The sequence below is a fragment of the Neoarius graeffei genome, chromosome 14 (genome assembly GCF_027579695.1).
Source record: "Neoarius graeffei isolate fNeoGra1 chromosome 14, fNeoGra1.pri, whole genome shotgun sequence".
NCBI lineage: Eukaryota > Metazoa > Chordata > Actinopteri > Siluriformes > Ariidae > Neoarius > Neoarius graeffei.
Window position 1 is genome coordinate 57,117,736 of NC_083582.1, and position 12,375 is coordinate 57,130,110.

The following is a 12,375-nucleotide window of genomic DNA, read 5'->3' on the forward strand; positions in this document are numbered from 1 at the left end:
TCAAATATGACTAGGTTAACACTGCATATCAAATATGACTAGGTTAATACTGCATTTCAAATATGACTAGGTTAATACTGCATTTCAAATATGACTAGGTTAATACTGCATATCAAATATGACTAGGTTAATATTGCATATCAAATATGACTAGGTTAATATTGCATATCAAATATGACTAGGTTAATATTGCATTTCAAATATGACTAAGTTAATACTGCATATCAAGTATGACTAGGTTAATATTGCATATCAAATATGACTAGGTTAATATTGCATTTCAAATATGACTAGGTTAATATTGCATATCAAATATGACTAGGTTAATACTGCATATCAAATATGACTAGGCTAATACTGCATTTCAAATATGACTAGGTTAATACTGCATATCAAATATGACTAGGTTAATACTGCATTTCAAATATGACTAGGTTAATATTGCATATCAAATATGACTAGGTTAATACTGCATTTCAAATATGACTAGGTTAATATTGCATATCAAATATGACTAGGTTAATATTGCATATCAAATATGACTAGGTTAATATTGCATATCAAATATGACTAGGTTAATACTGCATTTCAAATATGACTAGGTTAATATTGCATATCAAATATGACTAGGCTAATACTGCATTTCAAATATGACTAGGTTAATATTGCATATCAAATATGACTAGGTTAATATTGCATATCAAATATGACTAGGTTAATATTGCATTTCAAATATGACTAGGTTAATATTGCATATCAAATATGACTAGGTTAATATTGCATATCAAATATGACTAGGTTAATACTGCATTTCAAATATGACTAGGTTAATACTGCATTTCAAATATGACTAGGTTAATATTGCATATCGAATATGACTAGGTTAATATTGCATATCGAATATGACTAGGTTAATATTGCATCATTTGATATAGTTAAGTCTAAAATCCATGTAGTCTTGCCACTATTAATTAATAATAAAATGAAAAATCTGACTTTCTGAATAAAATAAAATCACTATCAAATATTTAAAAATGCTATCATATTTGTTTTGTTCAGACCACCTTTCATGAAAGTGAAAAATATTAAACAATCTACCTATGTTTAAACTAGATTTTGACATAAATGACTGGAGATAATCTCAACATTCAGACTTCCTAAAAAGTATATAATCTCCATCACTTACAATCTTACAGTACCTACAATTACACAAGAACAGATTAAATATATTTCATAATATTTGTTAATAAAACTTACATAATACCAAACATTATCAAACTAATTGTATATTGGTATTAGGAAAATATCAAATTCAAACTACAAAAACCATTATCAATCAGAATCAAATGACTTCGTATGTCTTCACACTGTCATATAATTACTCTAAGATCATATTTGTACACAAACTTATTGTTATGTTTGGATGAGACAGAACGATATGCCATGTGCTTTTGGGTATTTTTAAAACACTTCACATGATTGGTTGAGATACACTGTCTTCCGGTTCAGTGACCAATGATATAATAGTTCACAAAACTGTTTTACCCGCTAAATAAACCATTCGGAATACTTCGGTCCTTTCCGATATTTTCCGACTGGTGTGTAAACAACGCTGTATTTACCGCAGTGCTTGCTAGCTGGTGCTGACAAATTGATACGCACGAGATTCAGTAAAACGCGACTACACACTCTCTACTTATAAATGCGCGACAAAATGAATAGATACGCGATATCACTCTCGTGCCCAAAAAGTGGATGTGCGACAGACATAAAAAAACGCGCATTATTGCGCCCTAGATTAGGCTCTGTGTGTGTGAATGATTGTTTCTCCAAGCCCAGAAACGGGAGGGTTGGGGCAGGAAAGGCATCCGGCGTAAAACTACGTTCCAATTAACATAATGTGGATCAATAGGGTCCACATGGCACTGACCCCGAATACATAAATGGGACAAGCTGGAAGAAGTGAGTGAGTGATGAATGAAGAGGAGAGTGTAGGAATGTAAACAAATACAAATACATGATTCCGAATGAACAGATAATGTGTTGTAAACAGATATAAACAGGAGATTCACAGGGCACAATGAAGTGGTCACATGACCATGAAGTTTTTACTTTCATACGGGCACAAGCAAGCCGTCAGGTATGAAGCTCGCAGGACAAATTCTACATTCTTTTGACATGAGCGTGTGGTGGTCCTTAGTAACGGCCTAATCATGGCAGTTTGAATTAGGATATATTTAATAAAAATGCCACCACGGGCATAATATTACACACTAATAATGCGTGTGTGTAAGTGAGAGAGAGAGGAATGATTAAAGTCTTTCACCTACAACCTTCACCTCCCCCTCAGGTTCTGTTACACCACAAAATAACTGATTCACGGAGTGAAACGCCAAGCACCTCATCTTCTTACTCAGCAGTAGTTAATGGCACTTTCCGATGGCTGCCACTGAACTGCTACCCTCAGGCTTATTGCTACACACCTGTGATTGATCATCTCGAGTGGACATGAATAACTAAACAGCCTAATAAATTATCCAATAATGGTGATTAAAATATATAAAATATACCCACTCTTCCCCTGTTCACACCAGCGTACACCATGAGCCATGGTTTCTACTGAGGCCTCATTTACATTCAAGCAAGACTGTGGAAATTCATATATAAACAAGAAGGCATGGTCATCACTATCCCCCGCCACGAGCACCTTATGAAGACCTCTTAACACTTACGCCCTTATCAGCCCATTGCTTTCATACTGACTTGTGATGTCGTAAGTGCTATGACACCTTCATGAAACGCGACCCAACTTTTTTCAGTAGTGTGGGCACGCAAAGTTTCATTGATGTAGCTTATATGGTTTCTGAGAAAACTTGTCCAGATTGAAACGGACGGACTAACGGAAGGATGGACGGACTCCATTCCTATGTCCCCTTGGGGACTTCGTGTAACTTGCTTTTTACTGACAGCAATAAATAGATGCACAAAATACAACAACAACTTTATTGATCACACGTACACTTGTGAAATTCCTCTCTGCATTTAACCCAGCTGAAGCAGTGAACATACACACATATACCCGGAGCAGGTGGAGGTTAGGTGCTTCACTCAAGGGCGCCTCGGCCTAAGGCCGCCCCCACGTTAGCCTAACCGCATGCCTTTGGATTGTAGGGGAAACTGGAGCACTCGGAGGAAACCCACGCAGACACGGGGAGAACATGCAAATTCCACACAGAAAGGCCCCCGTTGGCCACAGGGCTCGAACCCAGGACCTTCTTGCTGTGAGGCGACAGTGCTAACCATGACACCACCTTGCCGCCCAAAGGAACCTCTCCTTAGCCGCACACAAACATAATGTGGAGCTGAGGGACTTTGTAGATGATGGTTGATTTCAGTTAGGTGTTCTCATCATAATGGTTGATTTTCAGCTCAAACAAGATCAACTGTGAGCTACTGCTCACTTATGTATCCCCCCGCTCTCGCTTATATCAGAATGCAAGCAATCGAAGGAATACGACCAGGGCTCGAAATTAACTTTTTTTCTTTGTGTCCCCCAGTGGTCCCGAATTCTCTGTTGTATTGTCCCGAATGGAAGCAATAGTGTCCCCATTTTTTTTCCTCTCTGAAATAACCAGTGGTTAATATTATCATATGAAGTTACTATTATATTTGTAACTATGCGATTTTGAACCCTTTATATCATTTTTACAATAAGTCACAAAACACAAGTGACACATGTCCTATACATCATCTACTTCAAAATTACAGTTATTGCATTTTCAGTTTATTAAACTTTGGCGATCTCACTGTATGAATAGATACCCGTTTATTTAAAGGGGCCAACTAGCTCATTCAGAAAATGTTTCAACTCCCTTCATCTGCAGTACACTTTAGTTGAAAATAAGACCCCTTTTATGTTCATTTCATCTACTTATACCTTGAATAACTGTTGGCATTTATAAGGCCAACTTATAATTTTCACCATTACCGTTATCCATTTTTATGAACTTTCCGTTATCCATTTTTATGAACTTTCCGTTATCCATTACCGTTATCCATTTTTATGAACTTTCGCTGCCGAAACGTGGGTGCAAATGTTAGCAACATCACCATGGTGCCAGGTCCGAGCCTAGTTGTGCTGCTGACTGACTAAACTTTCTGAACTAGAAAGACACCAAGAAAACTCACTTATTCTGTTGAACGGTATCTTCCGTCAATATCATCCACATCATTCCTGTTGTATTTTATAACGTGTCTAACAGTGTTCATTAAGTTCATTCAGTTGCTAGCGTTGCCTGCAGACCAGCCCTATCCACAGTAGTTCCTACCTAACCATAGCATCATAAGTCATAACCTAATAATCACAAATAACTTACCACATTGACAGGCGATGACACTTTGGATCCTGAAGGTCCCAGAGACGTTATGTCTGGGCTTTCAGTTTCTTCCCCGTGGTCGGTCCGCTTCAACCACTTAAGCATTTTTGTTCTGGCAAGAGTCGGCGCAGCGTGTGCGGTAGCAATTCCATTCCAAGCCCATATAATGCGGACTCCGGCCGAAGATTCTAGAACAGAATGTGCTGCTCTGTAGCCTACTGATGCAGGTGCATCGAAAGTGTAGCTACTAATGTATTTTTCGCTGTTAACGTTTTAAAATTAAAATTGACAAATTAGGTGAATGTCTACGTATGTGTTACGGCTTTGTAAATAATATTAATGTAGAACTTTTTTTCTAGATCTATTTTTTTCCATTGTCCCAGATATGATAATTTTGTGTCCCGATGACATTTTTTATGGTCCCCGGGACGTCGGGACACCGTTAGTTTCAAGCGCTGAATACGACACTTACGAATGTTGACTTCAACAAATAATTAACCCTGAAACAGGTAAGTAAAGAGCAGTGTCTCTCCCCAGGGATTTCAAATCGTATCCTGGTAAACTGTCATCTTGAAATAGAATTTTGCTTCTTGAAATGGCATCAAAATCCACCCTATATGTTTCGGAAAAACATTCAGTCGTTAAACAGGAAGTCGATGTGGGACAGACCTGAAAATGGTATACAAGGTAAAGAACCCCAGGCTGAAGTTCTGTACCAAATATCAAGCAGTCGTGATTTGTAGTTGCTGAGAAAAGTGTTACAAAAATTTTGTAAATCCACGCTGTGCGTTTCATAAATACATTCAGTTGGTAAACAGGAAGTTGATGTGCGACAGATCTGAAAACGGTATACACGGTATAGAACCCCAAGCTGAAGCTCGGTACCAAATATCAAGCAGTCGTGATTTGTAGTTGCTGAGAAAAGCGTTACGAAAATTTTGTAAATCCACGCTGTGTGTTTCGTAAATACATTGTCGGTAAACAGGAAGTCGATGTGGGACAGACCTGAAAACGGTACACACGGTATGGAACCCCAAGCTGAAGCTCGGTACCAAATATCAAGCAGTCGTGATTTGGAGTTGCTGAAAAAAGTGTAACGAAAATTTTGTAAATCCACGCTGTGTATTTCGTAAAGACATTGTCAGTAAACAGGAAGTTGATGTGCCACAGATCTGAAAACAGTATACACGGTATAGAACACCCAGCTGAAGCTCGGTACCAAATATCAAGCAGTCGTGATTTGTAGTTGCTGAAAAAAGTGTAACGAAAATTTTGTAAATCCACACTGTGTGTTTCGTAAATACATTGTCGGTAAACAGGAAGTCGATGTGGGACAGACCTGAAAACGGTACACACGGTATGGAACCCCAAGCTGAAGCTCGGTACCAAATATCAAGCAGTCGTGATTTGGAGTTGCTGAAAAAAGTGTAACGAAAATTTTGTAAATCCACGCTGTGTATTTCGTAAAGACATTGTCAGTAAACAGGAAGTTGATGTGCGACAGATCTGAAAACGGTACACATGGTATAGAACCCCAAGCTGAAGCTCGGTACCAAATATCAAGCAGTCGTGATTTGTAGTTGCTGAGAAAAGTGTAACGAAAATTTTGTAAATCCACACTGTGTGTTTCGTAAATACACTGTCGGTAAACAGGAAGTTGATGTGCCACAGATCTGAAAACAGTATACACGGTATAGAACACCCAGCTGAAGCTCGGTACCAAATATCAAGCAGTCGTGATTTGTAGTTGCTGAAAAAAGTGTAACGAAAATTTTGTAAATCCACACTGTGTGTTTCGTAAATACATTGTCGGTAAACAGGAAGTCGATGTGCGACAGACCTGAAAATGGTATACACGGTATGGAACCCCAAGCTGAAACTCGGTACCAAATATCAAGCAGTCGTGATTTGTAGTTGCTGAGAAAAGTGTAACGAAAATTTTGTAAATCCACACTGTGTGTTTCATAAATACATTGTCGGTAAACAGGAAGTTGATGTGCGACAGATCTGAAAACGGTATACACGGTATAGAACACCCAGCTGAAGCTCGGTACCAGATATCAAGCAGTCGTGATTTGTAGTTGCTGAGAAAAGCGTTACGAAAATTTTGTAAATCCACGCTGTGTGTTTCGTAAATACATTCAGGTGGTAAACAGGAAGTTGATGTGCGACAGATCTGAAAACGGTACACATGGTATAGAACACCCAGCTGAAGCTCGGTACCAAGTGGCTATGATTTGTGGTTGCTGAGAAAAAGGGTGTTTTGGACGGACAGAGGTAAACCAGTATACTCCCCCTCCTTTGGAGCGGGTGTATATATATTTAAAAAAAAAAAGTAACAAGGGCCAGAAAAAAAAAAACCCACACACAAAAGCCTACCATTACAGAATGTGCAGGGCTTTGCTGATTCATAACTTCCTTTCTGCAGCATTTCCATATTTAAAGCAGTGATGTGAATTACAGTAATCTTCTTACTGAGGCGAACTATGCAAATGCACATAAACACCAGGGAGTGTGTAGATCAGTGCCCAAAGGATAGCGAATTGCTTTACCAACCATTAGCTTTGGTAATATAATTGTCTCTCAATTTAACAAGCTTATGCTTCTGTAAATTTGGCACAAGAGTTCATTTTGCCTTCTAAAATTCTCCATCCCTTTCCGTTCAAAACCATGATTTTAAAGCGCTAACTCCTGGATAACTTACTCTGAAGTTAACAAAGAGGTTAATTCACAAAGACATACATTTAGATAAAAAGTAGTTTGACAGCTATTAATCGTTTTTAGGGGTGCTGGAGGTCCAAAAGTGGCTTGGAAATCCATCATGTCCAATATTAGATGTTCACATGGTGCTTGTAAACATTTAGCAGCAGAACCTGTATGCTGTTCGATACAAACAATTAATTAATTATTCCACAAAATCAAGTCGTACAGGAGCTGATAGCTGACGAGGTGCGTAGCGTATCCACATTCACTGGATTTTGAGAAACAGAGCATTTTTATTATTTACAAATTCGATTAATAAAAAAAAAAAATTACACAAATCATCCGACAAAATCATTTCTGCTGAGGCGGACTTCTTAAAAACCTATTGATAGCTGCACGAATTGACTTCAGTGTTTTTTCGGGGGGGGGTTTGTAGAAAGTGCCGTCTTGCTATCGTGCCGAGGCATAGAACAGCTTTAGACATTCATTTAACTCTTCCTTGGACATTTCAGTGATGTAATTTTCAAACTTCTTTGAGCCAAAACACGAATATGTTGTGCGCCGCCATGCTGTGCGACATCAGCACTGCACTGTCACTTGCACACCAAAAAAAAAAAGTCAATATCATAAATTGAACGATGCGGAGTACTTTCCGCACCTAAATATTTCCTGTGAAAATAAGTAATAACTCTAGAAATAGAATATATAGGTCTATCTTGGTACTCAACCCTGAAGTGAACAGAAAGGGTTTCACTGCGTGCACTGACTGCCATTTGCAACCATACACAAACCACGTTTGTGTTAGGTGCTGGTCGCTAGATGGCGCTGTTGCGTGATTTGACCTCGATTCTGTTCCTGGCATCCTGGAACTGGAAAATGAGGCGTGCTACGAAGCTGCGTAGAATCACTGAGTATTTCAAGTAAGTACACTAGACACTCTTAGTATCAGGGCCGTATTCAGTAGCTAAGACGTCACGTATGTATGGACCTGTTTCAGCCTAGATCCATTCATGATTAACTGGCAAAATGGCCCGTGTTTACTGCTGCTGTCAGTTCAGACGCACGTGAATGATAAAAATAGCACACTACGTCTACAGCATTAGCACATAACATGGGTACAGTCTCCCATTGCACACTGCTCAGTGACTGGTGCTGTGGAGTGTGGTTCTGATGTGCAAAAGAAATAGTTGTGTCCCAGGTGGGTGGTGCGTTGGTGGTATGATTAGCACTGTTGCCTCACAGCAAGAAGGTCCTGGGTTCGAGCCCCGGGGCCGGCGAGGGCCTTTCTGTGCGGAGTTTGCATGTTCTCCCCGTGTCCGCGTGGGTTTCCTCCGGGTGCTCCGGTTTCCCCCACAGTCCAAAGACATGCAGGTTAGGTTAACTGGTGACTCTAAATTGACCGTAGGTGTGAATGTGAGTGTGAACGGTTGTCTGTGTCTATGTGTCAGCCCTGTGATGACCTGGCGACTTGTCCAGGGTGTACCCCGCCTTTCGCCCGTAGTCAGCTGGGATAGGCTCCAGCTTGCCTGCGACCCTGTACAGGATAAGTGGTTACAGATAATGGATGGATGGATAATGGATGGAGGGATGATGGATGGATGGATAATGGATGGAGGGATGATGGATGGATGGATGTGCCCCAGGTGAAGCAGAAGGCCGTACTGGCAGTTGATGATCTTGAAACTCAAAATCTGCCAGTAACTTATTATAGTTATTATAATGATATGATTGACTAATATTGAATGATGGATGCAGATTAACTTCATCTCTCGGCCATCTTAAGACTCTATCTATCTATCTATACTTACCATCTTAAGACTATCTATCTATCTATCTATCTATCTATCTATCTATCTATCTATCTATCTATCTATCTATCTATCCTTACCATCTTAAGAATCTATCTATCCTTACCATCTTAAGAATCTATCTATACTTACCATCTTAAGATTCTATCTATCTATACTTACCATCTTAAGACTATCTATCTATACCATCTTAAGATTCTATCTATCCTTACCATCTTAAGACTATCTATCCTTACCAGCTTAAGAATCTATCTATACTTACCATCTTAAGACTATCTATATATACGTACAATCTTAAGATTCTATCTATCTAGACTTACCATCTTAAGACTGACTATCTATCTATCTATCTATCTAGCCATCCATTCATCCATCTATCTTGACTTACCATCTTCAGACTATCTATCTAGACTTACAATCTTAAGATTCTATCTATACTTACCATCTTAAGACTATCTATCTATACGTACAATCTTAAGATTCTATCTATCTAGACTTACCATCTTAAGACTGACTATCTATCTATCTATCTATCTATCTATCTATCTATCTATCTATCTATCTATCTATCTATCTATCTAGCCATCCATTCATCCATCTATCTTGACTTACCATCTTCAGACTATCTATCTAGACTTACAATCTTAAGATTCTATCTATACTTACCATCTTAAGACTATCTATCTATACGTACAATCTTAAGATTCTATCTATCTAGACTTACCATCTTAAGACTGACTATCTATCTATCTATCTATCTATCTATCTATCTATCTATCTAGCCATCCATTCATCCATCTATCTTGACTTACCATCTTCAGACTATCTATCTAGACTTACAATCTTAAGATTCTATCTATACTTACCATCTTAAGACTATCTATCTATACGTACAATCTTAAGATTCTATCTATCTAGACTTACCATCTTAAGACTGACTATCTATCTATCTATCTATCTATCTATCTATCTATCTATCTATCTATCTATCTATCTATCTATCTATCTAGCCATCCATTCATCCATCTATCTTGACTTACCATCTTAAGACTATCTATCTATCTATCTATCTATCTATCTATCTATCTATCTATCTATCTATCTATCTATCTATCTATCTAGCCATCCATTCATCCATCTATCTTGACTTACCATCTTAAGACTATCTATCTATCTATCTATCTATCTATCTATCTAATGGGCTGGGCTGTGCATCAGTAGCACCGCTGTGATAGGTTTTTCTGGGGATCGTCCTGCTTTGGTATTAAATCCTAGTACACAATTCACAATGGTTGTTTTTAATCATCTGTTTAGGAGCTGTGAGCAGTGAAGGCATTCAGGAATAAGAAAACTGCATCATGTCCCTGTATGATATTACTGATCAGTCAGGAAGGAACTCGTATTCAAACACGTTTTGATTTTTCTACCTTTCCTATCAAAAGCCAGCCCACTGGTTGGCTAATTCCTGTGTTGGCCCATCTGTCTGTGCGGTGAGTGGAGACAGGAACCGTACAGGAAACTCCTAATTCAACAGCTCAACATGTACAGAAAAAACAAAATTAGAACAAAAATTTTAAACTACAAAAAAAAAAAAAGTCTGACAAGAAGGTGTTTCCAGTTCTAGTGCAGACTTCTTTTAAACCACCTGCATTTACATAACTGAATACAAAGCTCTACATCTCTCTCCCGAAAGACTTTATTTAGCCGTGGGAGTTGGAAGGATATCCGTTGGGTGGCGGACGCTTCCTGTGTGAGACCGCAAGCTTGGTCACGGGTTCGTGTCGCTGTGTTTACGCGCAGGTAGCATGCAGAGTGAGATGTAGGCTCAGTCTAAAGAAAGCACAGTGCAGGAAGGAAGCCCAATATTGGATTTCAGTCGCTTTTGATCATCTTGCTCATCTAAATTGCATTTCTGAAAGTGCGACCTACTAAGCTGGAGCTGCTCTCCTGTGGCAACAATCGTGGAGTTCGTGAAACACAATAAGCTTGCATAAACGTGGACGGTATTTAACAATGCTTCCAAAAATAATAATAATAAATTCTATATTTAAATGGAGGGAAAAAAGACCAGAACACGAATGTTTAGCGACGTATCGAAGTACGACAGGTACATGGAGACCTGAAAATTCCCGCCGAACCTCTGAGAAGTCGTTCTGCTCCGAGTGGCTGTGTCCGGTGCGTGCTGTTTGTTCGCAGGTCAGTGGTGTTTGGCTCCAGCGCAGCACGAGGGCAGCGCCATCTTGGCTCGGTCAGCTGTTTGAGAAGCTGGAAGGGCTGGAAATGATTAGTGTTCGCAGGGCAATTAGTCAGTGCATCACCACACTAAATTTAGAGGTCCATTTCTGGGTCTCTTCCAAACAACATCCAGGTCGGTTTGTTTCGCTCCGTCCTGGGTTTCCACTTACAAAGAGACGAGCATTTCAGTTTGAGACCCCGGTCACGGGGGAACCCCTCCCCCCCCCAAAAAAAAAAAACCACGACTCGGTGAGAAACAGAAAGCTTGAGAATATGAAAGGGAGAAGACGGGAGAACTGAACGTCATGTCATCGTTATGAAACATCATCCTAAACTAAGTTTGATGTAAGTGGTTATGCTGATGAATCACATCTATGAGGTCACAGGATTTTCCCTGAAAACATTTCGCTGGAAATAAATCACTTCCTTTCCTTCAAAAACATGCAAATCGTTCACGACTAGAAAACCGTGATTACCGAGGCACTGGATTAAGACGTATTAAGCAGCACGTGACCATGTGAGGTCACTTAAGTTGAAAAACGTTCTTAAACGAATGACCTTTTTCAATTAGAACAGATCTCCTGCACTGACTGATTCCTATAAACAGCTCTCAAGTGCATCAGTTTATATCCTTTTTGCAAAATGGAGGTGCCATTTTTATGAACCCTCTGGTCAAGTACAGAGCTCGAACCCCTTCCTGCGACTGCTCCAAGGTCTCAGTGCCTGAACACGGAGTTTCTGGCATACGATTAGTGCTCGAGTCCCTGGAGGAGATGCTTCAGCTTGTGTTTTAGTACCCATGGAAGCGAGATTCAACTAGCACCTCATTTTGGCCCTCTTCTTGCTCAAACCTTTGGCATTGTTTTCATGAAAGAGGGGGAACAAAAAAAAAATAAAAAAACCACCACACAACCTATCACACGCCTGATCAAGGGGTGTGCTTCAAAATGAAACCCTGTTTACTGCTGCCATGGTTAGGATTAGGAGAAGGGGTGAGAGATTTTTATCCTTAAAAACAGGAATTTCGCCCACACGCTCACCTGGGACCGCTCTTGGCCGGTGCGAGGAAGCCAGGAGGTTATGGGAGCCTGGGAATGTTTAGTATGAAGAAAGCGATCCGAAAGGATCTGAAGCTGTGGGAATTGGACAGGAAACATGGAAAGTAACCCTTTCCTGCCTTGAGAGGGTGTGAGAGAGAGAGGAGGGAAAGAAAGCAGGAAAAGTAATGCGTTGAGAATCTGACTTATTTCCAC

The 12,375-nt window shown here is 39.6% G+C and overlaps 1 protein-coding gene across 8 annotated transcripts in view; it reads right to left on the minus strand.

Annotated features, from left to right (window-relative positions):
* znf438 (zinc finger protein 438) overlaps positions 1 to 12,375 on the minus strand; it is a 141,034-nt gene that overhangs the window by 60,494 nt on the left and 68,165 nt on the right. The window contains exon 1 of one of the 8 annotated variants that reach the window (XM_060940117.1): positions 12,163 to 12,183. The exons of the other annotated variants lie outside the window; for them this stretch is intronic. The gene's annotated coding sequence lies outside the window, so the exon portion shown is untranslated. Of the gene's footprint in view, positions 1 to 12,162; positions 12,184 to 12,375 lie in introns of those variants that run through there. 8 annotated transcript variants of the gene reach the window in all.